The 22,953-nt window shown below is 47.3% G+C and overlaps 27 non-coding genes across 27 annotated transcripts; 17 read left to right on the plus strand and 10 right to left on the minus strand.

The window, feature by feature from the left end:
* Positions 1-218: 218 nt before the first annotated feature.
* On the minus strand, positions 219-290 carry trnad-guc (transfer RNA aspartic acid (anticodon GUC)). Its single transcript has one exon. It is a non-coding gene; the product is annotated as a tRNA-Asp (tRNA).
* A 1,423-nt stretch (positions 291-1,713) lies between these two features.
* On the plus strand, positions 1,714-1,786 carry trnav-aac (transfer RNA valine (anticodon AAC)). Its single transcript has one exon. It is a non-coding gene; the product is annotated as a tRNA-Val (tRNA).
* A 65-nt stretch (positions 1,787-1,851) lies between these two features.
* Positions 1,852-1,923, minus strand: trnad-guc (transfer RNA aspartic acid (anticodon GUC)). The gene has a single exon. It is a non-coding gene; the product is annotated as a tRNA-Asp (tRNA).
* Positions 1,924-2,039: 116 nt separating this feature from the next.
* On the plus strand, positions 2,040-2,112 carry trnav-cac (transfer RNA valine (anticodon CAC)). The gene has a single exon. It is a non-coding gene; the product is annotated as a tRNA-Val (tRNA).
* Positions 2,113-2,365: 253 nt separating this feature from the next.
* trnav-aac (transfer RNA valine (anticodon AAC)) lies at positions 2,366-2,438 on the plus strand. Its single transcript has one exon. It is a non-coding gene; the product is annotated as a tRNA-Val (tRNA).
* Positions 2,439-4,654: 2,216 nt separating this feature from the next.
* Positions 4,655-4,727, plus strand: trnav-aac (transfer RNA valine (anticodon AAC)). Its single transcript has one exon. It is a non-coding gene; the product is annotated as a tRNA-Val (tRNA).
* Positions 4,728-4,792: 65 nt separating this feature from the next.
* Positions 4,793-4,864, minus strand: trnad-guc (transfer RNA aspartic acid (anticodon GUC)). Its single transcript has one exon. It is a non-coding gene; the product is annotated as a tRNA-Asp (tRNA).
* A 116-nt stretch (positions 4,865-4,980) lies between these two features.
* Positions 4,981-5,053, plus strand: trnav-cac (transfer RNA valine (anticodon CAC)). Its single transcript has one exon. It is a non-coding gene; the product is annotated as a tRNA-Val (tRNA).
* Positions 5,054-5,772: 719 nt separating this feature from the next.
* On the minus strand, positions 5,773-5,844 carry trnad-guc (transfer RNA aspartic acid (anticodon GUC)). Its single transcript has one exon. It is a non-coding gene; the product is annotated as a tRNA-Asp (tRNA).
* Positions 5,845-7,078: 1,234 nt separating this feature from the next.
* On the minus strand, positions 7,079-7,150 carry trnad-guc (transfer RNA aspartic acid (anticodon GUC)). The gene has a single exon. It is a non-coding gene; the product is annotated as a tRNA-Asp (tRNA).
* Positions 7,151-7,266: 116 nt separating this feature from the next.
* Positions 7,267-7,339, plus strand: trnav-cac (transfer RNA valine (anticodon CAC)). Its single transcript has one exon. It is a non-coding gene; the product is annotated as a tRNA-Val (tRNA).
* A 253-nt stretch (positions 7,340-7,592) lies between these two features.
* trnav-aac (transfer RNA valine (anticodon AAC)) lies at positions 7,593-7,665 on the plus strand. Its single transcript has one exon. It is a non-coding gene; the product is annotated as a tRNA-Val (tRNA).
* A 579-nt stretch (positions 7,666-8,244) lies between these two features.
* trnav-aac (transfer RNA valine (anticodon AAC)) lies at positions 8,245-8,317 on the plus strand. Its single transcript has one exon. It is a non-coding gene; the product is annotated as a tRNA-Val (tRNA).
* A 908-nt stretch (positions 8,318-9,225) lies between these two features.
* Positions 9,226-9,298, plus strand: trnav-aac (transfer RNA valine (anticodon AAC)). Its single transcript has one exon. It is a non-coding gene; the product is annotated as a tRNA-Val (tRNA).
* Positions 9,299-9,363: 65 nt separating this feature from the next.
* trnad-guc (transfer RNA aspartic acid (anticodon GUC)) lies at positions 9,364-9,435 on the minus strand. Its single transcript has one exon. It is a non-coding gene; the product is annotated as a tRNA-Asp (tRNA).
* A 116-nt stretch (positions 9,436-9,551) lies between these two features.
* trnav-cac (transfer RNA valine (anticodon CAC)) lies at positions 9,552-9,624 on the plus strand. The gene has a single exon. It is a non-coding gene; the product is annotated as a tRNA-Val (tRNA).
* Positions 9,625-11,644: 2,020 nt separating this feature from the next.
* Positions 11,645-11,716, minus strand: trnad-guc (transfer RNA aspartic acid (anticodon GUC)). The gene has a single exon. It is a non-coding gene; the product is annotated as a tRNA-Asp (tRNA).
* Positions 11,717-12,812: 1,096 nt separating this feature from the next.
* Positions 12,813-12,885, plus strand: trnav-aac (transfer RNA valine (anticodon AAC)). The gene has a single exon. It is a non-coding gene; the product is annotated as a tRNA-Val (tRNA).
* A 65-nt stretch (positions 12,886-12,950) lies between these two features.
* Positions 12,951-13,022, minus strand: trnad-guc (transfer RNA aspartic acid (anticodon GUC)). Its single transcript has one exon. It is a non-coding gene; the product is annotated as a tRNA-Asp (tRNA).
* Positions 13,023-13,464: 442 nt separating this feature from the next.
* On the plus strand, positions 13,465-13,537 carry trnav-aac (transfer RNA valine (anticodon AAC)). The gene has a single exon. It is a non-coding gene; the product is annotated as a tRNA-Val (tRNA).
* A 1,234-nt stretch (positions 13,538-14,771) lies between these two features.
* Positions 14,772-14,844, plus strand: trnav-aac (transfer RNA valine (anticodon AAC)). The gene has a single exon. It is a non-coding gene; the product is annotated as a tRNA-Val (tRNA).
* Positions 14,845-14,909: 65 nt separating this feature from the next.
* On the minus strand, positions 14,910-14,981 carry trnad-guc (transfer RNA aspartic acid (anticodon GUC)). The gene has a single exon. It is a non-coding gene; the product is annotated as a tRNA-Asp (tRNA).
* Positions 14,982-15,097: 116 nt separating this feature from the next.
* trnav-cac (transfer RNA valine (anticodon CAC)) lies at positions 15,098-15,170 on the plus strand. Its single transcript has one exon. It is a non-coding gene; the product is annotated as a tRNA-Val (tRNA).
* Positions 15,171-18,687: 3,517 nt separating this feature from the next.
* Positions 18,688-18,760, plus strand: trnav-aac (transfer RNA valine (anticodon AAC)). The gene has a single exon. It is a non-coding gene; the product is annotated as a tRNA-Val (tRNA).
* A 65-nt stretch (positions 18,761-18,825) lies between these two features.
* On the minus strand, positions 18,826-18,897 carry trnad-guc (transfer RNA aspartic acid (anticodon GUC)). The gene has a single exon. It is a non-coding gene; the product is annotated as a tRNA-Asp (tRNA).
* A 116-nt stretch (positions 18,898-19,013) lies between these two features.
* trnav-cac (transfer RNA valine (anticodon CAC)) lies at positions 19,014-19,086 on the plus strand. Its single transcript has one exon. It is a non-coding gene; the product is annotated as a tRNA-Val (tRNA).
* Positions 19,087-22,279: 3,193 nt separating this feature from the next.
* Positions 22,280-22,352, plus strand: trnav-cac (transfer RNA valine (anticodon CAC)). The gene has a single exon. It is a non-coding gene; the product is annotated as a tRNA-Val (tRNA).
* The last annotated feature ends 601 nt before the right edge of the window (positions 22,353-22,953 follow it).

Genomic DNA, 22,953 nt, shown 5'->3' on the forward strand with positions numbered 1-22,953 from the left:
TAAAACTGTCACTAAACTTGTGAATGCCAGACAGCTATGCTGTTTGCCAATCCTGCCAACAGGATAAACGCCAGTGTCTGTTTCCATGGTGTAGTGGTTATCACATTCGGCTCACACGCGAAAGGTTCCCAACTCGAAACAGGGTGGGAAACAGGGTAATTTTCTTTGTATTTGCAATGAAAACTGAGTATCCAAAAAGCAAAACACACAGGCACCACCTCCCCGTTGGGGAATCGAACCCCAGTCTTCCGCGTGACAGGCGGAGATACTATCCACTATACTAACGAGGAAAGGACTCTGTGCTTGCTACCTGGACAGGCGTAGAGGGAAAACTGTCACTAAAATCGGGAATGCAAGACAGCTATGCTGTTTGCCAATCCTGCCAACAGGATAAACGCCAGTGTCTGTTTCCATGGTGTAGTGGTTATCACATTCGCCTCACACGCGAAAGGTCCCCAGCTCGAAACCAGGTGGAAACTTGGCAAATTTCTTTGAATTTTCAATGAAAACTGAGTATCCAAAAACACAATAGCACAGGTACCAAGTGCCCGTTGGGGAATCTAACCCCAGTCTTCCGCGTGACAGGAGAAGATACTATCCACTATACGAACGAGGACAGGACTCTGTGTATGCTTCATGGACAGGCATAGAGGGAAAACTGTCACTAAAATAGGGAATGCCAGACAGCAATGCTGTTTGCCAATCCTGCCAACAGTATAAACGCCAGCGTCTGTTTCCATGGTGTAGTGGTTATCACATTCGCCTCACACGCGAAAGGTCCCCAACTCGAAACCAGGTGGCAAACAGGGCAATTTTCTTTGTATTTGCAATGAAAACTGAGTATCCAAAATTGGATTGCAGCTGCACTCACTTCCCCATCAGGGAATCGAACCCCAGTCTTGCACGTGACAGGCGCAGACATTATCCACTATACTAACGAGGAAAGGACTCTGTGTTTGCTAGCTGGACAGGCATATCGGGAAAACTGTCACTAAAATCGGGAATGCCAGACAGCTATGCTGTTTGCCAATCCTGCCAACAGGATAAACGCCAGTGTCTGTTTCCATGGTGTAGTGGTTATCACATTCGGCTCACACGCGAAAGGTTCCCAACTCGAAACAGGGTGGGAAACAGGGTAATTTTCTTTGTATTTGCAATGAAAACTGAGTATCCAAAAAGCAAAACACACAGGCACCACCTCCCCGTTGGGGAATCGAACCCCAGTCTTCCGCATGACAGGCGGAGATACTATCCACTATACTAACGAGGAAAGGACTCTGTGCTTGCTACCTGGACAGGCGTAGAGGTAAAACTGTCACTAAACTTGTGAATGCCAGACAGCTATGCTGTTTGCCAATCCTGCCAACAGGATAAACGCCAGTGTCTGTTTCCATGGTGTAGTGGTTATCACATTCTCCTCACACGCGAAAGGTTCCCAACTCGAAACCGGGTGGGAAACAGGGTAATTTTCTTTGTATTTGCAATGAAAACTGAGTATCCAAAAAGCAAAACACACAGGCACCACCTCCCCGTTGGGGAATCGAACCACAGTCTTCCGCGTGACAGGCGGAGATACTATCCACTATACTAACGAGGAAAGGACTCTGTGCTTGCTACCTGGACAGGCGTAGAGGTAAAACTGTCACTAAAATCGGGAATGCCAGACAGCTATGCTGTTTTCCAATCCTGCCAACAGGATAAACGCCAGTGTCTGTTTCCATGGTGTAGTGGTTATCACATTCGCCTAACACGCGAAAGGTCCCCAGCTCGAAACCGGGTGGAAACTTGGCAATTTTCTGTGAATTTGCAATGAAAACTGAGTATCCAAAAAGCAAAACACACAGGCACCACCTCCCCGTTGGGGAATCGAACCCCAGTCTTCCGCGTGACAGGCGGAGATACTATCCACTATACTAACGAGGAAAGGACTCTGTGCTTGCTACCTGGACAGGCGTAGAGGGAAAACTGTCACTAAAATCGGGAATGCAAGACAGCTATGCTGTTTGCCAATCCTGCCAACAGGATAAATGCCAGTGTCTGTTTCCATGGTGTAGTGGTTATCACATTCGCCTCACACGCGAAAGGTCCCCAGCTCGAAACCGGGTGGAAACTTGGCAATATTCTTTGAATTTGCAATGAAAACTGAGTATCCAAAAATACAATAGCACAGGTACCAAGTGCCCGTTGGGGAATCTCACCCCAGTCTTCCGCGTGACAGGAGAAGATACTATCCACTATACGAACGAGGAAATGACTCTGTGTATGCTACATGGACAGGCATAGAGGGAAAACTGTCACTAAAATAGGGAATGCCAGACAGCTATGCTGTTTGCCAATCCTGCCAACAGTATAAACGCCTACGTCTGTTTCCATGGTGTAGTGGTTATCACATTCGCCTAACACGCGAAAGGTCCCCAGCTCGAAACCGGGTGGAAACTTGGCAATTTTCTTTGAATTTGCAATGAAAACTGAGTATCCAAAAATACAATAACACAGGTACCAAGTGCCCGTTGGGGAATCTAACCCCAGTCTTCCGCGTGACAGGAGAAGATACTATCCACAATACTAACGAGGAAAGGACTCTGTGTTTGCTACCTGGACAGGCATAGAAGGAAAACTGTCACTAAATTAGGGAATGCCAGACAGCTATGCTGTTTTCCAATCCTGCCAACAGGATAAACACCAGCGTCTGTTTCCATGGTGTAGTGGTTATCACATTCGGCTCACACGCGAAAGGTCCCCAACTGGAAACCAGGTGGCAAACAGGGCAATTTTCTTTGTATTTGCAATGAAAACTGAGTATCCAAAATTGGATTGCAGCTGCACTCACTTCCCCATCAGGGAATCGAACCCCAGTCTTGCACGTGACAGGCGGAGATACTATCCACTATACTAACGAGGAAAGGACTCTGTGTTTGCTAGCTGGACAGGCATATCGGGAAAACTGTCACTAAAATCGGGAATGCCAGACAGCTATGCTGTTTGCCAATCCTGCCAACAGGTTAAACGCCAGTGTCTGTTTCCATGGTGTAGTGGTTATCACATTCGGCTCACACGCGAAAGGTTCCCAACTCGAAACAGGGTGGGAAACAGGGTAATTTTCTTTGTATTTGCAATGAAAACTGAGTATCCAAAAATTGAATTGCACCTGCACTCACCTCCCCTTCAGGGAATCTAACCACAGTCTTGCGCGTGACAGGCAGAGATACTATCCACTATACTAACGAGGAAAGGACTCTGTGCTTGCTACCTGGACAGGCGTAGAGGGAAAACTGTCACTAAAATCGGGAATGCCAGACAGCTATGCTGTTTGCCAATCCGGCCAACAGAGTAAACGCCAGTGTCTGTTTCCATGGTGTAGTGGTTATCACATTCGCCTAACACGTGAAAGGTCCCCAGCTCGAAACCGGGTGGAAACTTGGCAATTTTCTTTGAATTTGCAATGAAAACTGAGTATCCAAAAAGCAAAACACACAGGCACAACCTCCCCGTTGGGGAATCTAACCCCAGTCTTCCGCGTGACAGGCGGAGATACTATCCACTATACTAACGAGGAAAGGACTCTGTGCTTGCTACCTGGACAGGCGTAGAGGGAAAACTGTCACTAAAATCGGGAATGCCAGACAGCTATGCTGTTTTCCAATCCTGCCAACAGGATAAACGCCAGCGTCTGTTTCCATGGTGTAGTGGTTATCACATTCGGCTCACACGCGGAAGGTTCCCAACTCGAAACAGGGTGGGAAACAGGGTAATTTTCTTTGTATTTGCAATGAAAACTGAGTATCCAAAAAGCAAAACACACAGGCACCACCTCCCCGTTGGGGAATCGAACCCCAGTCTTCCGCGTGACAGGAGGAGATACTATCCACTATACTAACGAGGAAAGGATTCTGTGCTTGCGACCTGGACAGGCGTAGAGGTAAAACTGTCACTAAACTTGTGAATGCCAGACAGCTATGCTGTTTGCCAATCCTGCCAACAGGATAAACGCCAGCGTCTGTTTCCATGGTGTAGTGGTTATCACATTCGGCTCACACGCGTAAGGTTCCCAACTCGAAACAGGGTGGGAAACAGGGTAAATTTCTTTGTATTTGCAATGAAAACTGAGTATCCAAAAAGCAAAACACACAGGCACCACCTCCCCGGTGGGGAATCGAACCCCAGTCTTCCGCGTGACAGGAGGAGATACTATCCACTATACTAACGAGGAAAGGATTCTGTGCTTGCGACCTGGACAGGCGTAGAGGTAAAACTGTCACTAAACTTGTGAATGCCAGACAGCTATGCTGTTTGCCAATCCTGCCAACAGGATAAACGCCAGTGTCTGTTTCTATGGTGTAGTGGTTATCACATTCGGCTCACACGCGAAAGGTTCCCAACTCGAAACAGGATGGGAAACAGGGTAATTTTCTTTGTATTTGCAATGAAAACTGAGTATCCAAAAATTGAATTGCACCTGCACTCACCTCCCCTTCAGGGAATCTAACCACAGTCTTGCGCGTGACAGGCAGAGATACTATCCACTATACTAACGAGGAAAGGACTCTGTGCTTGCTACCTGGACAGGCGTAGAGGGAAAACTGTCACTAAAATCGGGAATGCCAGACAGCTATGCTGTTTGCCAATCCGGCCAACAGAGTAAACACCAGTGTCTGTTTCCATGGTGTAGTGGTTATCACATTCGCCTAACACGCGAAAGGTCCCCAGCTCGAAACCGGGTGGAAACTTGGCAATTTTCTTTGAATTTGCAATGAAAACTGAGTATCCAAAAAGCAAAACACACAGGCACCACCTCCCCGTTGGGGAATCGAACCCCAGTCTTCCGCGTGACAGGCGGAGATACTATCCACTATACTAACGAGGAAAGGACTCTGTGCTTGCTACCTGGACAGGCGTAGAGGGAAAACTGTCACTAAAATAGGGAATGCAAGACAGCTCTGCTGTTTGCCAATCCTGCCAACAGTATAAACGCCTACGTCTGTTTCCATGGTGTAGTGGTTATCACATTCGCCTCACACGCGAAAGGTCCCCAGCTCGAAACCGGGTGGAAACTTGGCAATTTTCTTTGAATTTGCAATGAAAACTGAGTATCCAAAAATACAATAGCACAGGTACCAAGTGCCCGTTGGGGAATCTCACCCCAGTCTTCCGCGTGACAGGAGAAGATACTATCCACAATACTAACGAGGAAAGGACTCTGTGTTTGCTACCTGGACAGGCATAGAAGGAAAACTGTCACTAAAATAGGGAATGCCAGACAGCTATGCTGTTTTCCAATCCTGCCAACAGGATAAACACCAGCGTCTGTTTCCATGGTGTAGTGGTTATCACATTCGGCTCACACGCGGAAGGTTCCCAACTCGAAAAAGGGTGGGAAACAGGGTAATTTTCTTTGTATTTGCAATGAAAACTGAGTATCCAAAAAGCAAAACACACAGGCACCACCTCCCCGTTGGGGAATCAAACCCCAGTCTTCCGCATGACAGGCGGAGATACTATCCACTATACTAACGAGGAAAGGACTCTGTGCTTGCTACCTGGACAGGCGTAGAGGTAAAACTGTCACTAAACTTGTGAATGCCAGACAGCTATGCTGTTTGCCAATCCTGCCAACAGGATAAACGCCAGTGTCTGTTTCCATGGTGTAGTGGTTATCACATTCGGCTCACACGCGAAAGGTTCCCAACTCGAAACAGGGTGGGAAACAGGGTAATTTTCTTTGTATTTGCAATGAAAACTGAGTATCCAAAAAGCAAAACACACAGGCACCACCTCCCCGTTGGGGAATCGAACCCCAGTCTTCCGCGTGACAGGCGGAGATACTATCCACTATACTAACGAGGAAAGGACTCTGTGCTTGCTACCTGGACAGGCGTAGAGGGAAAACTGTCACTAAAATCGGGAATGCAAGACAGCTATGCTGTTTGCCAATCCTGCCAACAGGATAAACGCCAGTGTCTGTTTCCATGGTGTAGTGGTTATCACATTCGCCTCACACGCGAAAGGTCCCCAGCTCGAAACCAGGTGGAAACTTGGCAAATTTCTTTGAATTTTCAATGAAAACTGAGTATCCAAAAACACAATAGCACAGGTACCAAGTGCCCGTTGGGGAATCTAACCCCAGTCTTCCGCGTGACAGGAGAAGATACTATCCACTATACGAACGAGGACAGGACTCTGTGTATGCTTCATGGACAGGCATAGAGGGAAAACTGTCACTAAAATAGGGAATGCCAGACAGCAATGCTGTTTGCCAATCCTGCCAACAGTATAAACGCCAGCGTCTGTTTCCATGGTGTAGTGGTTATCACATTCGCCTCACACGCGAAAGGTCCCCAACTCGAAACCAGGTGGCAAACAGGGCAATTTTCTTTGTATTTGCAATGAAAACTGAGTATCCAAAATTGGATTGCAGCTGCACTCACTTCCCCATCAGGGAATCGAACCCCAGTCTTGCACGTGACAGGCGCAGACATTATCCACTATACTAACGAGGAAAGGACTCTGTGTTTGCTAGCTGGACAGGCATATCGGGAAAACTGTCACTAAAATCGGGAATGCCAGACAGCTATGCTGTTTGCCAATCCTGCCAACAGGATAAACGCCAGTGTCTGTTTCCATGGTGTAGTGGTTATCACATTCTCCTCACACGCGAAAGGTTCCCAACTCGAAACCGGGTGGGAAACAGGGTAATTTTCTTTGTATTTGCAATGAAAACTGAGTATCCAAAAAGCAAAACACACAGGCACCACCTCCCCGTTGGGGAATCGAACCACAGTCTTCCGCGTGACAGGCGGAGATACTATCCACTATACTAACGAGGAAAGGACTCTGTGCTTGCTACCTGGACAGGCGTAGAGGTAAAACTGTCACTAAAATCGGGAATGCCAGACAGCTATGCTGTTTTCCAATCCTGCCAACAGGATAAACGCCAGTGTCTGTTTCCATGGTGTAGTGGTTATCACATTCGCCTAACACGCGAAAGGTCCCCAGCTAGAAACCGGGTGGAAACTTGGCAATTTTCTGTGAATTTGCAATGAAAACTGAGTATCCAAAAAGCAAAACACACAGGCACCACCTCCCCGTTGGGGAATCGAACCCCAGTCTTCCGCGTGACAGGCGGAGATACTATCCACTATACTAACGAGGAAAGGACTCTGTGCTTGCTACCTGGACAGGCGTAGAGGGAAAACTGTCACTAAAATCGGGAATGCAAGACAGCTATGCTGTTTGCCAATCCTGCCAACAGGATAAATGCCAGTGTCTGTTTCCATGGTGTAGTGGTTATCACATTCGCCTCACACGCGAAAGGTCCCCAGCTCGAAACCGGGTGGAAACTTGGCAATTTTCTTTGAATTTGCAATGAAAACTGAGTATCCAAAAATACAATAGCACAGGTACCAAGTGCCCGTTGGGGAATCTCACCCCAGTCTTCCGCGTGACAGGAGAAGATACTATCCACTATACGAACGAGGAAATGACTCTGTGTATGCTACATGGACAGGCATAGAGGGAAAACTGTCACTAAAATAGGGAATGCCAGACAGCTATGCTGTTTGCCAATCCTGCCAACAGTATAAACGCCTACGTCTGTTTCCATGGTGTAGTGGTTATCACATTCGCCTAACACGCGAAAGGTCCCCAGCTCGAAACCGGGTGGAAACTTGGCAATTTTCTTTGAATTTGCAATGAAAACTGAGTATCCAAAAATACAATAGCACAGGTACCAAGTGCCCGTTGGGGAATCTAACCCCAGTCTTCCGCGTGACAGGAGAAGATACTATCCACTATACGAACGAGGACAGGACTCTGTGTATGCTTCATGGACAGGCATAGAGGGAAAACTGTCACTAAAATAGGGAATGCCAGACAGCAATGCTGTTTGCCAATCCGGCCAACAGAGTAAACGGCATTGTCTGTTTCCATGGTGTAGTGGTTGTCACATTCGCCTAACACACGAAAGGTCCCCAGCTCGAAACTGGGTGGAAACTTGGCAATTTTCTTTGAATTTGCAATGAAAACTGAGTATCCAAAAATACAATAGCACAGGTACCAAGTGCCCGTTGGGGAATCTCACCCCAGTCTTCCGCGTGACAGGAGAAGATACTATCCACTATACGAACGAGGAAATGACTCTGTGTATGCTACATGGACAGGCATAGAGGGAAAACTGTCACTAAAATAGGGAATGCCAGACAGCTATGCTGTTTGCCAATCCTGCCAATAGTATAAACGCCTACGTCTGTTTCCATGGTGTAGTGGTTATCACATTCGCCTAACACGCGAAAGGTCCCCAGCTCGAAACCGGGTGGAAACTTGGCCATTTTCTTTGAATTTGCAATGAAAACTGAGTATCCAAAAATACAATAGCACAGGTACCAAGTGCCCGTTGGGGAATCTAACCCCAGTCTTCCGCGTGACAGGAGAAGACACTATCCACTATACGAACGAGGAAAGGACTCTGTGTATGCTACCTGGACAGGCATAGAAGGAAAACTGTCACTAAAATAGGGAATGCCAGACAGCTATGCTGTTTTCCAATCCTGCCAACAGGATAAACGCCAGCGTCTGTTTCCATGGTGTAGTGGTTATCACATTCGGCTCACACGCGGAAGGTTCCCAACTCGAAACAGGGTGGGAAACAGGGTAATTTTCTTTGTATTTGCAATGAAAACTGAGTATCCAAAAAGCAAAACACACAGGCACCACCTCCCCGTTGGGGAATCGAACCCCAGTCTTCCTCGTGACAGGAGGGGATACTATCCACTACACTAACGAGGAAAGGATTCTGTGCTTGCGACCTGGACAGGCGTAGAGGTAAAACTGTCACTAAACTTGTGAATGCCAGACAGCTATGCTGTTTGCCAATCCTGCCAACAGGATAAACGCCAGTGTCTGTTTCTATGGTGTAGTGGTTATCACATTCGGCTCACACGCGAAAGGTTCCCAACTCGAAACAGGATGGGAAACAGGGTAATTTTCTTTGTATTTGCAATGAAAACTGAGTATCCAAAAATTGAATTGCACCTGCACTCACCTCCCCTTCAGGGAATCTAACCACAGTCTTGCGCGTGACAGGCAGAGATACTATCCACTATACTAACGAGGAAAGGACTCTGTGCTTGCTACCTGGACAGGCGTAGAGGGAAAACTGTCACTAAAATCGGGAATGCCAGACAGCTATGCTGTTTGCCAATCCGGCCAACAGAGTAAACACCAGTGTCTGTTTCCATGGTGTAGTGGTTATCACATTCGCCTAACACGCGAAAGGTCCCCAGCTCGAAACCGGGTGGAAACTTGGCAATTTTCTTTGAATTTGCAATGAAAACTGAGTATCCAAAAAGCAAAACACACAGGCACCACCTCCCCGTTGGGGAATCGAACCCCAGTCTTCCGCGTGACAGGCGGAGATACTATCCACTATACTAACGAGGAAAGGACTCTGTGCTTGCTACCTGGACAGGCGTAGAGGGAAAACTGTCACTAAAATCGGGAATGCAAGACAGCTATGCTGTTTGCCAATCCTGCCAACAGGATAAACGCCAGTGTCTGTTTCCATGGTGTAGTGGTTATCACATTCGCCTCACACGCGAAAGGTCCCCAGCTCGAAACCGGGTGGAAACTTGGCAATTTTCTTTGAATTTGCAATGAAAACTGAGTATCCAAAAATACAATAGCACAGGTACCAAGTGCCCGTTGGGGAATCTCACCCCAGTCTTCCGCGTGACAGGAGAAGATACTATCCACAATACTAACGAGGAAAGGACTCTGTGTTTGCTACCTGGACAGGCATAGAAGGAAAACTGTCACTAAAATAGGGAATGCCAGACAGCTATGCTGTTTTCCAATCCTGCCAACAGGATAAACACCAGCGTCTGTTTCCATGGTGTAGTGGTTATCACATTCGGCTCACACGCGGAAGGTTCCCAACTCGAAAAAGGGTGGGAAACAGGGTAATTTTCTTTGTATTTGCAATGAAAACTGAGTATCCAAAAAGCAAAACACACAGGCACCACCTCCCCGTTGGGGAATCGAACCCCAGTTTTCCGCGTGACAGGAGGAGATACTATCCATTATACTAACGACGAAAGGATTCTGTGCTTGCGACCTGGACAGGCGTAGAGGTAAAATTGTCACTAAACTTAATGCCAGACAGCTATGCGGTTTGCCAATCCTGCCAACAGGATAAACGCCAGTGTCTGTTTCCACGGTGTAGTGGTTATCACATTCGGCTCACACGCGAAAGGTTCCCAACTCGAAACAGGGTGGGAAACAGGGTAATTTTCTTTGTATTTGCAATGAAAACTGAGTGTCCAAAAAGCAAAACACACAGGCACCAGCTCCCCGTTGGGGAATCGAACCCCAGTCTTCCGCGTGACAGGCGCAGACATTATCCACTATACTAACGAGGAAAGGACTGTGTTTGCTAGCTGGACAGGCATATCGGGAAAACTGTCACTAAAATCGGGAATGCCAGACAGCTATGCTGTTTGCCAATCCTGCCAACAGGATAAACGCCAGTGTCTGTTTCCATGGTGTAGTGGTTATCACATTCTCCTCACACGCGAAAGGTTCCCAACTCGAAACCGGGTGGGAAACAGGGTAATTTTCTTTGTATTTGCAATGAAAACTGAGTATCCAAAAATTGAATTGCAGCTGCACTCACTTCCCCATCAGGGAATCGAACCCCAGTCTTGCACGTGACAGGCGCAGACATTATCCACTATACTAACGAGGAAAGGACTGTGTTTGCAAGCTGGACAGGCATAGAGGGAAAACTGTCACTAAAATAGGGAACGCCAGACAGCTCTGCTGTTTGCCAATCCTGCCAACAGTATAAACGCCTACGTCTGTTTCCATGGTGTAGTGGTTATCACATTCGCCTAACACGAGAAAGGTCCCCAGCTCGAAACCGGGTGGAAACTTGGCAATTTTCTTTGAATTTGCAATGAAAACTGAGTATCCAAAAATACAATAACACAGGTACCAAGTGCCCGTTGGGGAATCTAACCCCAGTCTTCCGCGTGACAGGAGAAGATACTATCCACAATACTAACGAGGAAAGGACTCTGTGTTTGCTACCTGGACAGGCATAGAAGGAAAACTGTCACTAAAATAGGGAATGCCAGACAGCTATGCTGTTTTCCAATCCTGCCAACAGGATAAACACCAGCGTCTGTTTCCATGGTGTAGTGGTTATCACATTCGGCTCACACGCGGAAGGTTCCCAACTCGAAAAAGGGTGGGAAACAGGGTAATTTTCTTTGTATTTGCAATGAAAACTGAGTATCCAAAAAGCAAAACACACAGGCACCACCTCCCCGTTGGGGAATCAAACCCCAGTCTTCCGCATGACAGGCGGAGATACTATCCACTATACTAACGAGGAAAGGACTCTGTGCTTGCTACCTGGACAGGCGTAGAGGTAAAACTGTCACTAAACTTGTGAATGCCAGACAGCTATGCTGTTTGCCAATCCTGCCAACAGGATAAACGCCAGTGTCTGTTTCCATGGTGTAGTGGTTATCACATTCGGCTCACACGCGAAAGGTTCCCAACTCGAAACAGGGTGGGAAACAGGGTAATTTTCTTTGTATTTGCAATGAAAACTGAGTATCCAAAAAGCAAAACACACAGGCACCACCTCCCCGTTGGGGAATCGAACCCCAGTCTTCCGCGTGACAGGCGGAGATACTATCCACTATACTAACGAGGAAAGGACTCTGTGCTTGCTACCTGGACAGGCGTAGAGGGAAAACTGTCACTAAAATCGGGAATGCAAGACAGCTATGCTGTTTGCCAATCCTGCCAACAGGATAAACGCCAGTGTCTGTTTCCATGGTGTAGTGGTTATCACATTCGCCTCACACGCGAAAGGTCCCCAGCTCGAAACCAGGTGGAAACTTGGCAAATTTCTTTGAATTTTCAATGAAAACTGAGTATCCAAAAACACAATAGCACAGGTACCAAGTGCCCGTTGGGGAATCTAACCCCAGTCTTCCGCGTGACAGGAGAAGATACTATCCACTATACGAACGAGGACAGGACTCTGTGTATGCTTCATGGACAGGCATAGAGGGAAAACTGTCACTAAATTAGGGAATGCCAGACAGCAATGCTGTTTGCCAATCCTGCCAACAGTATAAACGCCAGCGTCTGTTTCCATGGTGTAGTGGTTATCACATTCGCCTCACACGCGAAAGGTCCCCAACTCAAAACCAGGTGGCAAACAGGGCAATTTTCTTTGTATTTGCAATGAAAACTGAGTATCCAAAATTGGATTGCAGCTGCACTCACTTCCCCATCAGGGAATCGAACCCCAGTCTTGCACGTGACAGGCGCAGACATTATCCACTATACTAACGAGGAAAGGACTCTGTGTTTGCTAGCTGGACAGGCATATCGGGAAAACTGTCACTAAAATCGGGAATGCCAGACAGCTATGCTGTTTGCCAATCCTGCCAACAGGATAAACGCCAGTGTCTGTTTCCATGGTGTAGTGGTTATCACATTCTCCTCACACGCGAAAGGTTCCCAACTCGAAACCGGGTGGGAAACAGGGTAATTTTCTTTGTATTTGCAATGAAAACTGAGTATCCAAAAAGCAAAACACACAGGCACCACCTCCCCGTTGGGGAATCGAACCACAGTCTTCCGCGTGACAGGCGGAGATACTATCCACTATACTAACGAGGAAAGGACTCTGTGCTTGCTACCTGGACAGGCGTAGAGGTAAAACTGTCACTAAAATCGGGAATGCCAGACAGCTATGCTGTTTTCCAATCCTGCCAACAGGATAAACGCCAGTGTCTGTTTCCATGGTGTAGTGGTTATCACATTCGCCTAACACGCGAAAGGTCCCCAGCTCGAAACCGGGTGGAAACTTGGCAATTTTCTGTGAATTTGCAATGAAAACTGAGTATCCAAAAAGCAAAACACACAGGCACCACCTCCCCGTTGGGGAATCGAACCCCAGTCTTCCGCGTGACAGGCGGAGATACTATCCACTATACTAACGAGGAAAGGACTCTGTGCTTGCTACCTGGACAGGCGTAGAGGGAAAACTGTCACTAAAATCGGGAATGCAAGACAGCTATGCTGTTTGCCAATCCTGCCAACAGGATAAATGCCAGTGTCTGTTTCCATGGTGTAGTGGTTATCACATTCGCCTCACACGCGAAAGGTCCCCAGCTCGAAAACGGGTGGAAACTTGGCAATTTTCTTTGAATTTGCAATGAAAACTGAGTATCCAAAAATACAATAGCACAGGTACCAAGTGCCCGTTGGGGAATCTCACCCCAGTCTTCCGCGTGACAGGAGAAGATACTATCCACTATACGAACGAGGAAATGACTCTGTGTATGCTACATGGACAGGCATAGAGGGAAAACTGTCACTAAAATAGGGAATGCCAGACAGCTATGCTGTTTGCCAATCCTGCCAACAGTATAAACGCCTACGTCTGTTTCCATGGTGTAGTGGTTATCACATTCGCCTAACACGCGAAAGGTCCCCAGCTCGAAACCGGGTGGAAACTTGGCAATTTTCTTTGAATTTGCAATGAAAACTGAGTATCTTAAAATACAATAGCACAGGTACCAAGTGCCCGTTGGGGAATCTAACCCCAGTCTTCCGCGTGACAGGAGAAGATACTATCCACTCTACGAACGAGGACAGGACTCTGTGTATGCTTCATGGACAGGCATAGAGGGAAAACTGTCACTAAAATAGGTAATGCCAGACAGCAATGCTGTTTGCCAATCCGGCCAACAGAGTAAACGGCATTGTCTGTTTCCATGGTGTAGTGGTTGTCACATTCGCCTAACACACGAAAGGTCCCCAGCTCGAAACTGGGTGGAAACTTGGCAATTTTCTTTGAATTTGCAATGAAAACTGAGTATCCAAAAATACAATAGCACAGGTACCAAGTGCCCGTTGGGGAATCTCACCCCAGTCTTCCGCGTGACAGGAGAAGACACTATCCACTATACGAACGAGGAAAGGACTCTGTGTATGCTACCTGGACAGGCATAGAAGGAAAACTGTCACTAAAATAGGGAATGCCAGACAGCTATGCTGTTTTCCAATCCTGCCAACAGGATAAACGCCAGCGTCTGTTTCCATGGTGTAGTGGTTATCACATTCGGCTCACACGCGGAAGGTTCCCAACTCGAAACAGGGTGGGAAACAGGGTAATTTTCTTTGTATTTGCAATGAAAACTGAGTATCCAAAAAGCAAAACACACAGGCACCACCTCCCCGTTGGGGAATCGAACCCCAGTCTTCCTCGTGACAGGAGGGGATACTATCCACTACACTAACGAGGAAAGGATTCTGTGCTTGCGACCTGGACAGGCGTAGAGGTAAAACTGTCACTAAACTTGTGAATGCCAGACAGCTATGCTGTTTGCCAATCCTGCCAACAGGATAAACGCCAGTGTCTGTTTCTATGGTGTAGTGGTTATCACATTCGGCTCACACGCGAAAGGTTCCCAACTCGAAACAGGATGGGAAACAGGGTAATTTTCTTTGTATTTGCAATGAAAACTGAGTATCCAAAAATTGAATTGCACCTGCACTCACCTCCCCTTCAGGGAATCTAACCACAGTCTTGCGCGTGACAGGCAGAGATACTATCCACTATACTAACGAGGAAAGGACTCTGTGCTTGCTACCTGGACAGGCGTAGAGGGAAAACTGTCACTAAAATCGGGAATGCCAGACAGCTATGCTGTTTGCCAATCCGGCCAACAGAGTAAACACCAGTGTCTGTTTCCATGGTGTAGTGGTTATCACATTCGCCTAACACGCGAAAGGTCCCCAGCTCGAAACCGGGTGGAAACTTGGCAATTTTCTTTGAATTTGCAATGAAAACTGAGTATCCAAAAAGCAAAACACACAGGCACCACCTCCCCGTTGGGGAATCGAACCCCAGTCTTCCGCGTGACAGGCGGAGATACTATCCACTATACTAACGAGGAAAGGACTCTGTGCTTGCTACCTGGACAGGCGTAGAGGGAAAACTGTCACTAAAATCGGGAATGCAAGACAGCTATGCTGTTTGCCAATCCTGCCAACAGGATAAACGCCAGTGTCTGTTTCCATGGTGTAGTGGTTATCACATTCGCCTCACACGCGAAAGGTCCCCAGCTCGAAACCGGGTGGAAACTTGGCAATTTTCTTTGAATTTGCAATGAAAACTGAGTATCCAAAAATACAATAGCACAGGTACCAAGTGCCCGTTGGGGAATCTCACCCCAGTCTTCCGCGTGACAGGAGAAGATACTATCCACAATACTAACGAGGAAAGGACTCTGTGTTTGCTACCTGGACAGGCATAGAAGGAAAACTGTCACTAAAATAGGGAATGCCAGACAGCTATGCTGTTTTCCAATCCTGCCAACAGGATAAACACCAGCGTCTGTTTCCATGGTGTAGTGGTTATCACATTCGGCTCACACGCGGAAGGTTCCCAACTCGAAAAAGGGTGGGAAACAGGGTAATTTTCTTTGTATTTGCAATGAAAACTGAGTATCCAAAAAGCAAAAAACACAGGCACCACCTCCCCGTTGGGGAATCGAACCCCAGTTTTCCGCGTGACAGGAGGAGATACTATCCATTATACTAACGACGAAAGGATTCTGTGCTTGCGACCTGGACAGGCGTAGAGGTAAAATTGTCACTAAACTTAATGCCAGACAGCTATGCGGTTTGCCAATCCTGCCAACAGGATAAACGCCAGTGTCTGTTTCCACGGTGTAGTGGTTATCACATTCGGCTCACACGCGAAAGGTTCCCAACTCGAAACAGGGTGGGAAACAGGGTAATTTTCTTTGTATTTGCAATGAAAACTGAGTGTCCAAAAAGCAAAACACACAGGCACCAGCTCCCCGTTGGGGAATCGAACCCCAGTCTTCCGCGTGACAGGCGCAGACATTATCCACTATACTAACGAGGAAAGGACTGTGTTTGCTAGCTGGACAGGCATATCGGGAAAACTGTCACTAAAATCGGGAATGCCAGACAGCTATGCTGTTTGCCAATCCTGCCAACAGGATAAACGCCAGTGTCTGTTTCCATGGTGTAGTGGTTATCACATTCTCCTCACACGCGAAAGGTTCCCAACTCGAAACCGGGTGGGAAACAGGGTAATTTTCTTTGTATTTGCAATGAAAACTGAGTATCCAAAAATTGAATTGCAGCTGCACTCACTTCCCCATCAGGGAATCGAACCCCAGTCTTGCACGTGACAGGCGCAGACATTATCCACTATACGAACGAGGAAATGACTCTGTGTATGCTACATGGACAGGCATAGAGGGAAAACTGTCACTAAAATAGGGAACGCCAGACAGCTCTGCTGTTTGCCAATCCTGCCAACAGTATAAACGCCTACGTCTGTTTCCATGGTGTAGTGGTTATCACATTCGCCTAACACGAGAAAGGTCCCCAGCTCGAAACCGGGTGGAAACTTGGCAATTTTCTTTGAATTTGCAATGAAAACTGAGTATCCAAAAATACAATAACACAGGTACCAAGTGCCCGTTGGGGAATCTAACCCCAGTCTTCCGCGTGACAGGAGAAGATACTATCCACAATACTAACGAGGAAAGGACTCTGTGTTTGCTACCTGGACAGGCATAGAAGGAAAACTGTCACTAAAATAGGGAATGCCAGACAGCTATGCTGTTTTCCAATCCTGCCAACAGGATAAACACCAGCGTCTGTTTCCATGGTGTAGTGGTTATCACATTCGGCTCACACGCGGAAGGTTCCCAACTCGAAAAAGGGTGGGAAACAGGGTAATTTTCTTTGTATTTGCAATGAAAACTGAGTATCCAAAAAGCAAAACACACAGGCACCACCTCCCCGTTGGGGAATCAAACCCCAGTCTTCCGCATGACAGGCGGAGATACTATCCACTATACTAACGAGGAAAGGACTCTGTGCTTGCTACCTGGACAGGCGTAGAGGTAAAACTGTCACTAAACTTGTGAATGCCAGACAGCTATGCTGTTTGCCAATCCTGCCAACAGGATAAACGCCAGTGTCTGTTTCCATGGTGTAGTGGTTATCACATTCGGCTCACACGCGAAAGGTTCCCAACTCGAAACAGGGTGGGAAACAGGGTAATTTTCTTTGTATTTGCAATGAAAACTGAGTATCCAAAAAGCAAAACACACAGGCACCACCTCCCCGTTGGGGAATCGAACCCCAGTCTTCCGCGTGACAAGCGGAGATACTATCCACTATACTAACGAGGAAAGGACTCTGTGCTTGCTACCTGGACAGGCGTAGAGGGAAAACTGTCACTAAAATCGGGAATGCAAGACAGCTATGCTGTTTGCCAATCCTGCCAACAGGATAAACGCCAGTGTCTGTTTCCATGGTGTAGTGGTTATCACATTCGCCTCACACGCGAAAGGTCCCCAGCTCGAAACCAGGTGGAAACTTGGCAAATTTCTTTGAATTTTCAATGAAAACTGAGTATCCAAAAACACAATAGCACAGGTACCAAGTGCCCGTTGGGGAATCTAACCCCAGTCTTCCGCGTGACAGGAGAAGATACTATCCACTATACGAACGAGGACAGGACTCTGTGTATGCTTCATGGACAGGCATAGAGGGAAAACTGTCACTAAAATAGGGAATGCCAGACAGCAATGCTGTTTGCCAATCCTGCCAACAGTATAAACGCCAGCGTCTGTTTCCATGGTGTAGTGGTTATCACATTCGCCTCACACGCGAAAGGTCCCCAACTCGAAACCAGGTGGCAAACAGGGCAATTTTCTTTGTATTTGCAATGAAAACTGAGTATCCAAAATTGGATTGCAGCTGCACTCACTTCTCCATCAGGGAATCGAACCCCAGTCTTGCACGTGACAGGCGCAGACATTATCCACTATACTAACGAGGAAAGGACTCTGTGTTTGCTAGCTGGACAGGCATATCGGGAAAACTGTCACTAAAATCGGGAATGCCAGACAGCTATGCTGTTTGCCAATCCTGCCAACAGGATAAACGCCAGTGTCTGTTTCCATGGGGTAGTGGTTATCACATTCGGCTCACACGCGAAAGGTTCCCAACTCGAAACAGGGTGGGAAACAGGGTAATTTTCTTTGTATTTGCAATGAAAACTGAGTATCCAAAAAGCAAAACACACAGGCACCACCTCCCCGTTGGGGAATCGAACCCCAGTCTTCCGCATGACAGGCGGAGATACTATCCACTATACTAACGAGGAAAGGACTCTGTGCTTGCTACCTGGACAGGCGTAGAGGTAAAACTGTCACTAAACTTGTGAATGCCAGACAGCTATGCTGTTTGCCAATCCTGCCAACAGGATAAACGCCAGTGTCTGTTTCCATGGTGTAGTGGTTATCACATTCTCCTCACACGCGAAAGGTTCCCAACTCGAAACCGGGTGGGAAACAGGGTAATTTTCTTTGTATTTGCAATGAAAACTGAGTATCCAAAAAGCAAAACACACAGGCACCACCTCCCCGTTGGGGAATCGAACCACAGTCTTCCGCGTGACAGGCGGAGATACTATCCACTATACTAACGAGGAAAGGACTCTGTGCTTGCTACCTGGACAGGCGTAGAGGTAAAACTGTCACTAAAATCGGGAATGCCAGACAGCTATGCTGTTTTCCAATCCTGCCAACAGGATATACGCCAGTGTCTGTTTCCATGGTGTAGTGGTTATCACATTCGCCTAACACGCGAAAGGTCCCCAGCTCGAAACCGGGTGGAAACTTGGCAATTTTCTGTGAATTTGCAATGAAAACTGAGTATCCAAAAAGCAAAACACACAGGCACCACCTCCCCGTTGGGGAATCGAACCCCAGTCTTCCGCGTGACAGGCGGAGATACTATCCACTATACTAACGAGGAAAGGACTCTGTGCTTGCTACCTGGACAGGCGTAGAGGGAAAACTGTCACTAAAATCGGGAATGCAAGACAGCTATGCTGTTTGCCAATCCTGCCAACAGGATAAATGCCAGTGTCTGTTTCCATGGTGTAGTGGTTATCACATTCGCCTCACACGCGAAAGGTCCCCAGCTCGAAACCGGGTGGAAACTTGGCAATTTTCTTTGAATTTGCAATGAAAACTGAGTATCCAAAAATACAATAGCACAGGTACCAAGTGCCCGTTGGGGAATCTCACCCCAGTCTTCCGCGTGACAGGAGAAGATACTATCCACTATACGAACGAGGAAATGACTCTGTGTATGCTACATGGACAGGCATAGAGGGAAAACTGTCACTAAAATAGGGAATGCCAGACAGCTATGCTGTTTGCCAATCCTGCCAACAGTATAAACGCCTACGTCTGTTTCCATGGTGTAGTGGTTATCACATTTGCCTAACACGCGAAAGGTCCCCAGCTCGAAACCGGGTGGAAACTTGGCAATTTTCTTTGAATTTGCAATGAAAACTGAGTATCCAAAAATACAATAACACAGGTACCAAGTGCCCGTTGGGGAATCTAACCCCAGTCTTCCGCGTGACAGGAGAAGATACTATCCACAATACTAACGAGGAAAGGACTCTGTGTTTGCTACCTGGACAGGCATAGAAGGAAAACTGTCACTAAATTAGGGAATGCCAGACAGCTATGCTGTTTTCCAATCCTGCCAACAGGATAAACACCAGCGTCTGTTTCCATGGTGTAGTGGTTATCACATTCGGCTCACACGCGAAAGGTCCCCAACTGGAAACCAGGTGGCAAACAGGGCAATTTTCTTTGTATTTGCAATGAAAACTGAGTATCCAAAATTGGATTGCAGCTGCACTCACTTCCCCATCAGGGAATCGAACCCCAGTCTTGCACGTGACAGGCGGAGATACTATCCACTATACTAACGAGGAAAGGACTCTGTGCTTGCTAGCTGGACAGGCATATCGGGAAAACTGTCACTAAAATCGGGAATGCCAGACAGCTATGCTGTTTGCCAATCCTGCCAACAGGTTAAACGCCAGTGTCTGTTTCCATGGTGTAGTGGTTATCACATTCGGCTCACACGCGAAAGGTTCCCAACTCGAAACAGGGTGGGAAACAGGGTAATTTTCTTTGTATTTGCAATGAAAACTGAGTATCCAAAAATTGAATTGCACCTGCACTCACCTCCCCTTCAGGGAATCTAACCACAGTCTTGCGCGTGACAGGCAGAGATACTATCCACTATACTAACGAGGAAAGGACTCTGTGCTTGCTACCTGGACAGGCGTAGAGGGAAAACTGTCACTAAAATCGGGAATGCCAGACAGCTATGCTGTTTGCCAATCCGGCCAACAGAGTAAACGCCAGTGTCTGTTTCCATGGTGTAGTGGTTATCACATTCGCCTAACACGTGAAAGGTCCCCAGCTCGAAACCGGGTGGAAACTTGGCAATTTTCTTTGAATTTGCAATGAAAACTGAGTATCCAAAAAGCAAAACACACAGGCACCACCTCCCCGTTGGGGAATCTAACCCCAGTCTTCCGCGTGACAGGCGGAGATACTATCCACTATACTAACGAGGAAAGGACTCTGTGCTTGCTACCTGGACAGGCGTAGAGGGAAAACTGTCACTAAAATCGGGAATGCCAGACAGCTATGCTGTTTTCCAATCCTGCCAACAGGATAAACGCCAGCGTCTGTTTCCATGGTGTAGTGGTTATCACATTCGGCTCACACGCGGAAGGTTCCCAACTCGAAACAGGGTGGGAAACAGGGTAATTTTCTTTGTATTTGCAATGAAAACTGAGTATCCAAAAAGCAAAACACACAGGCACCACCTCCCCGTTGGGGAATCGAACCCCAGTCTTCCGCGTGACAGGAGGAGATACTATCCACTATACTAACGAGGAAAGGATTCTGTGCTTGCGACCTGGACAGGCGTAGAGGTAAAACTGTCACTAAACTTGTGAATGCCAGACAGCTATGCTGTTTGCCAATCCTGCCAACAGGATAAACGCCAGCGTCTGTTTCCATGGTGTAGTGGTTATCACATTCGGCTCACACGCGGAAGGTTCCCAACTCGAAACAGGGTGGGAAACAGGGTAAATTTCTTTGTATTTGCAATGAAAACTGAGTATCCAAAAAGCAAAACACACAGGCACCACCTCCCCGGTGGGGAATCGAACCCCAGTCTTCCGCGTGACAGGAGGAGATACTATCCACTATACTAACGAGGAAAGGATTCTGTGCTTGCGACCTGGACAGGCGTAGAGGTAAAACTGTCACTAAACTTGTGAATGCCAGACAGCTATGCTGTTTGCCAATCCTGCCAACAGGATAAACGCCAGTGTCTGTTTCCATGGTGTAGTGGTTATCACATTCGGCTCACACGCGAAAGGTTCCCAACTCGAAACAGGGTGGGAAACAGGGTAATTTTCTTTGTATTTGCAATGAAAACTGAGTATCCAAAAATTGAATTGCACCTGCACTCACCTCCCCTTCAGGGAATCTAACCACAGTCTTGCGCGTGACAGGCAGAGATACTATCCACTATACTAACGAGGAAAGGACTCTGTGCTTGCTACCTGGACAGGCGTAGAGGGAAAACTGTCACTAAAATCGGGAATGCAAGACAGCTATGCTGTTTGCCAATCCTGCCAACAGGATAAACACCAGCGTCTGTTTCCATGGTGTAGTGGTTATCACATTCGGCTCACACGCGGAAGGTTCCCAACTCGAAACAGGGTGGGAAACAGGGTAATTTTCTTTGTATTTGCAATGAAAACTGAGTATCCAAAAAGCAAAACACACAGGCACCACCTCCCAGTTGGGGAATCGAACCCCAGTCTTCCGCGTGACAGGAGGAGATACTATCCACTATACTAACGACGAAAGGATTCTGTGCTTGCGACCTGGACAGGCGTAGAGGTAAAATTGTCACTAAACTTAATGCCAGACAGCTATGCGGTTTGCCAATCCTGCCAACAGCATAAACGCCAGTGTCTGTTTCCATGGTGTAGTGGTTATCACATTCGGCTCACACGCGAAAGGTTCCCAACTCGAAACAGGGTGGGAAACAGGGTAATTTTCTTTGTATTTGCAATGAAAACTGAGTGTCCAAAAAGCAAAACACACAGGTACCACCTCCCCGTTGGGGAATCGAACCACAGTCTTCCGCGTGACAGGCGGAGATACTATCCACTATACTAACGAGGAAAGGACTCTGTGCTTGCTACCTGGACAGGCGTAGAGGGAAAACTGTCACTAAAATCGGGAATGCAAGACAGCTATGCTGTTTGCCAATCCTGCCAACAGGATAAACGCCAGTGTCTGTTTCCATGGTGTAGTGGTTATCACATTCGCCTCACACGCGAAAGGTCCCCAGCTCGAAACCGGGTGGAAACTTGGCAAATTTCTTTGAATTTTCAATGAAAACTGAGTATCCAAAAACACAATAGCACAGGTACCAAGTGCCCGTTGGGGAATCTAACCCCAGTCTTCCGCGTGACAGGAGAAGATACTATCCACTATATGAACGAGGACAGGACTCTGTGTATGCTTCATGGACAGGCATAGAGGGAAAACTGTCACTAAAATCGGGAATGCCAGACAGCTATGCTGTTTGCCAATCCTGCCAACAGGATAAACGCCAGTGTCTGTTTCCATGGTGTAGTGGTTATCACATTCGGCTCACACGCGAAAGGTTCCCAACTCGAAACAGGGTGGGAAACAGGGTAATTTTCTTTGTATTTGCAATGAAAACTGAGTGTCCAAAAAGCAAAACACACAGGCACCACCTCCCCGTTGGGGAATCGAACCCCAGTCTTCCGCGTGACAGGCGGAGATACTATCCACTATACTAACGAGTCAAAGGACTCTGTGCTTGCTACCTGGACAGGCGTAGAGGGAAAACTGTCACTAAAATCGGGAATGCAAGACAGCTATGCTGTTTGCCAATCCTGCCAACAGGATAAACGCCAGTGTCTGTTTCCATGGTGTAGTGGTT

This window comes from Festucalex cinctus, chromosome 19 (genome assembly GCF_051991245.1).
Source record: "Festucalex cinctus isolate MCC-2025b chromosome 19, RoL_Fcin_1.0, whole genome shotgun sequence".
NCBI classification, from domain to species: Eukaryota; Metazoa; Chordata; class Actinopteri; order Syngnathiformes; family Syngnathidae; genus Festucalex; species Festucalex cinctus.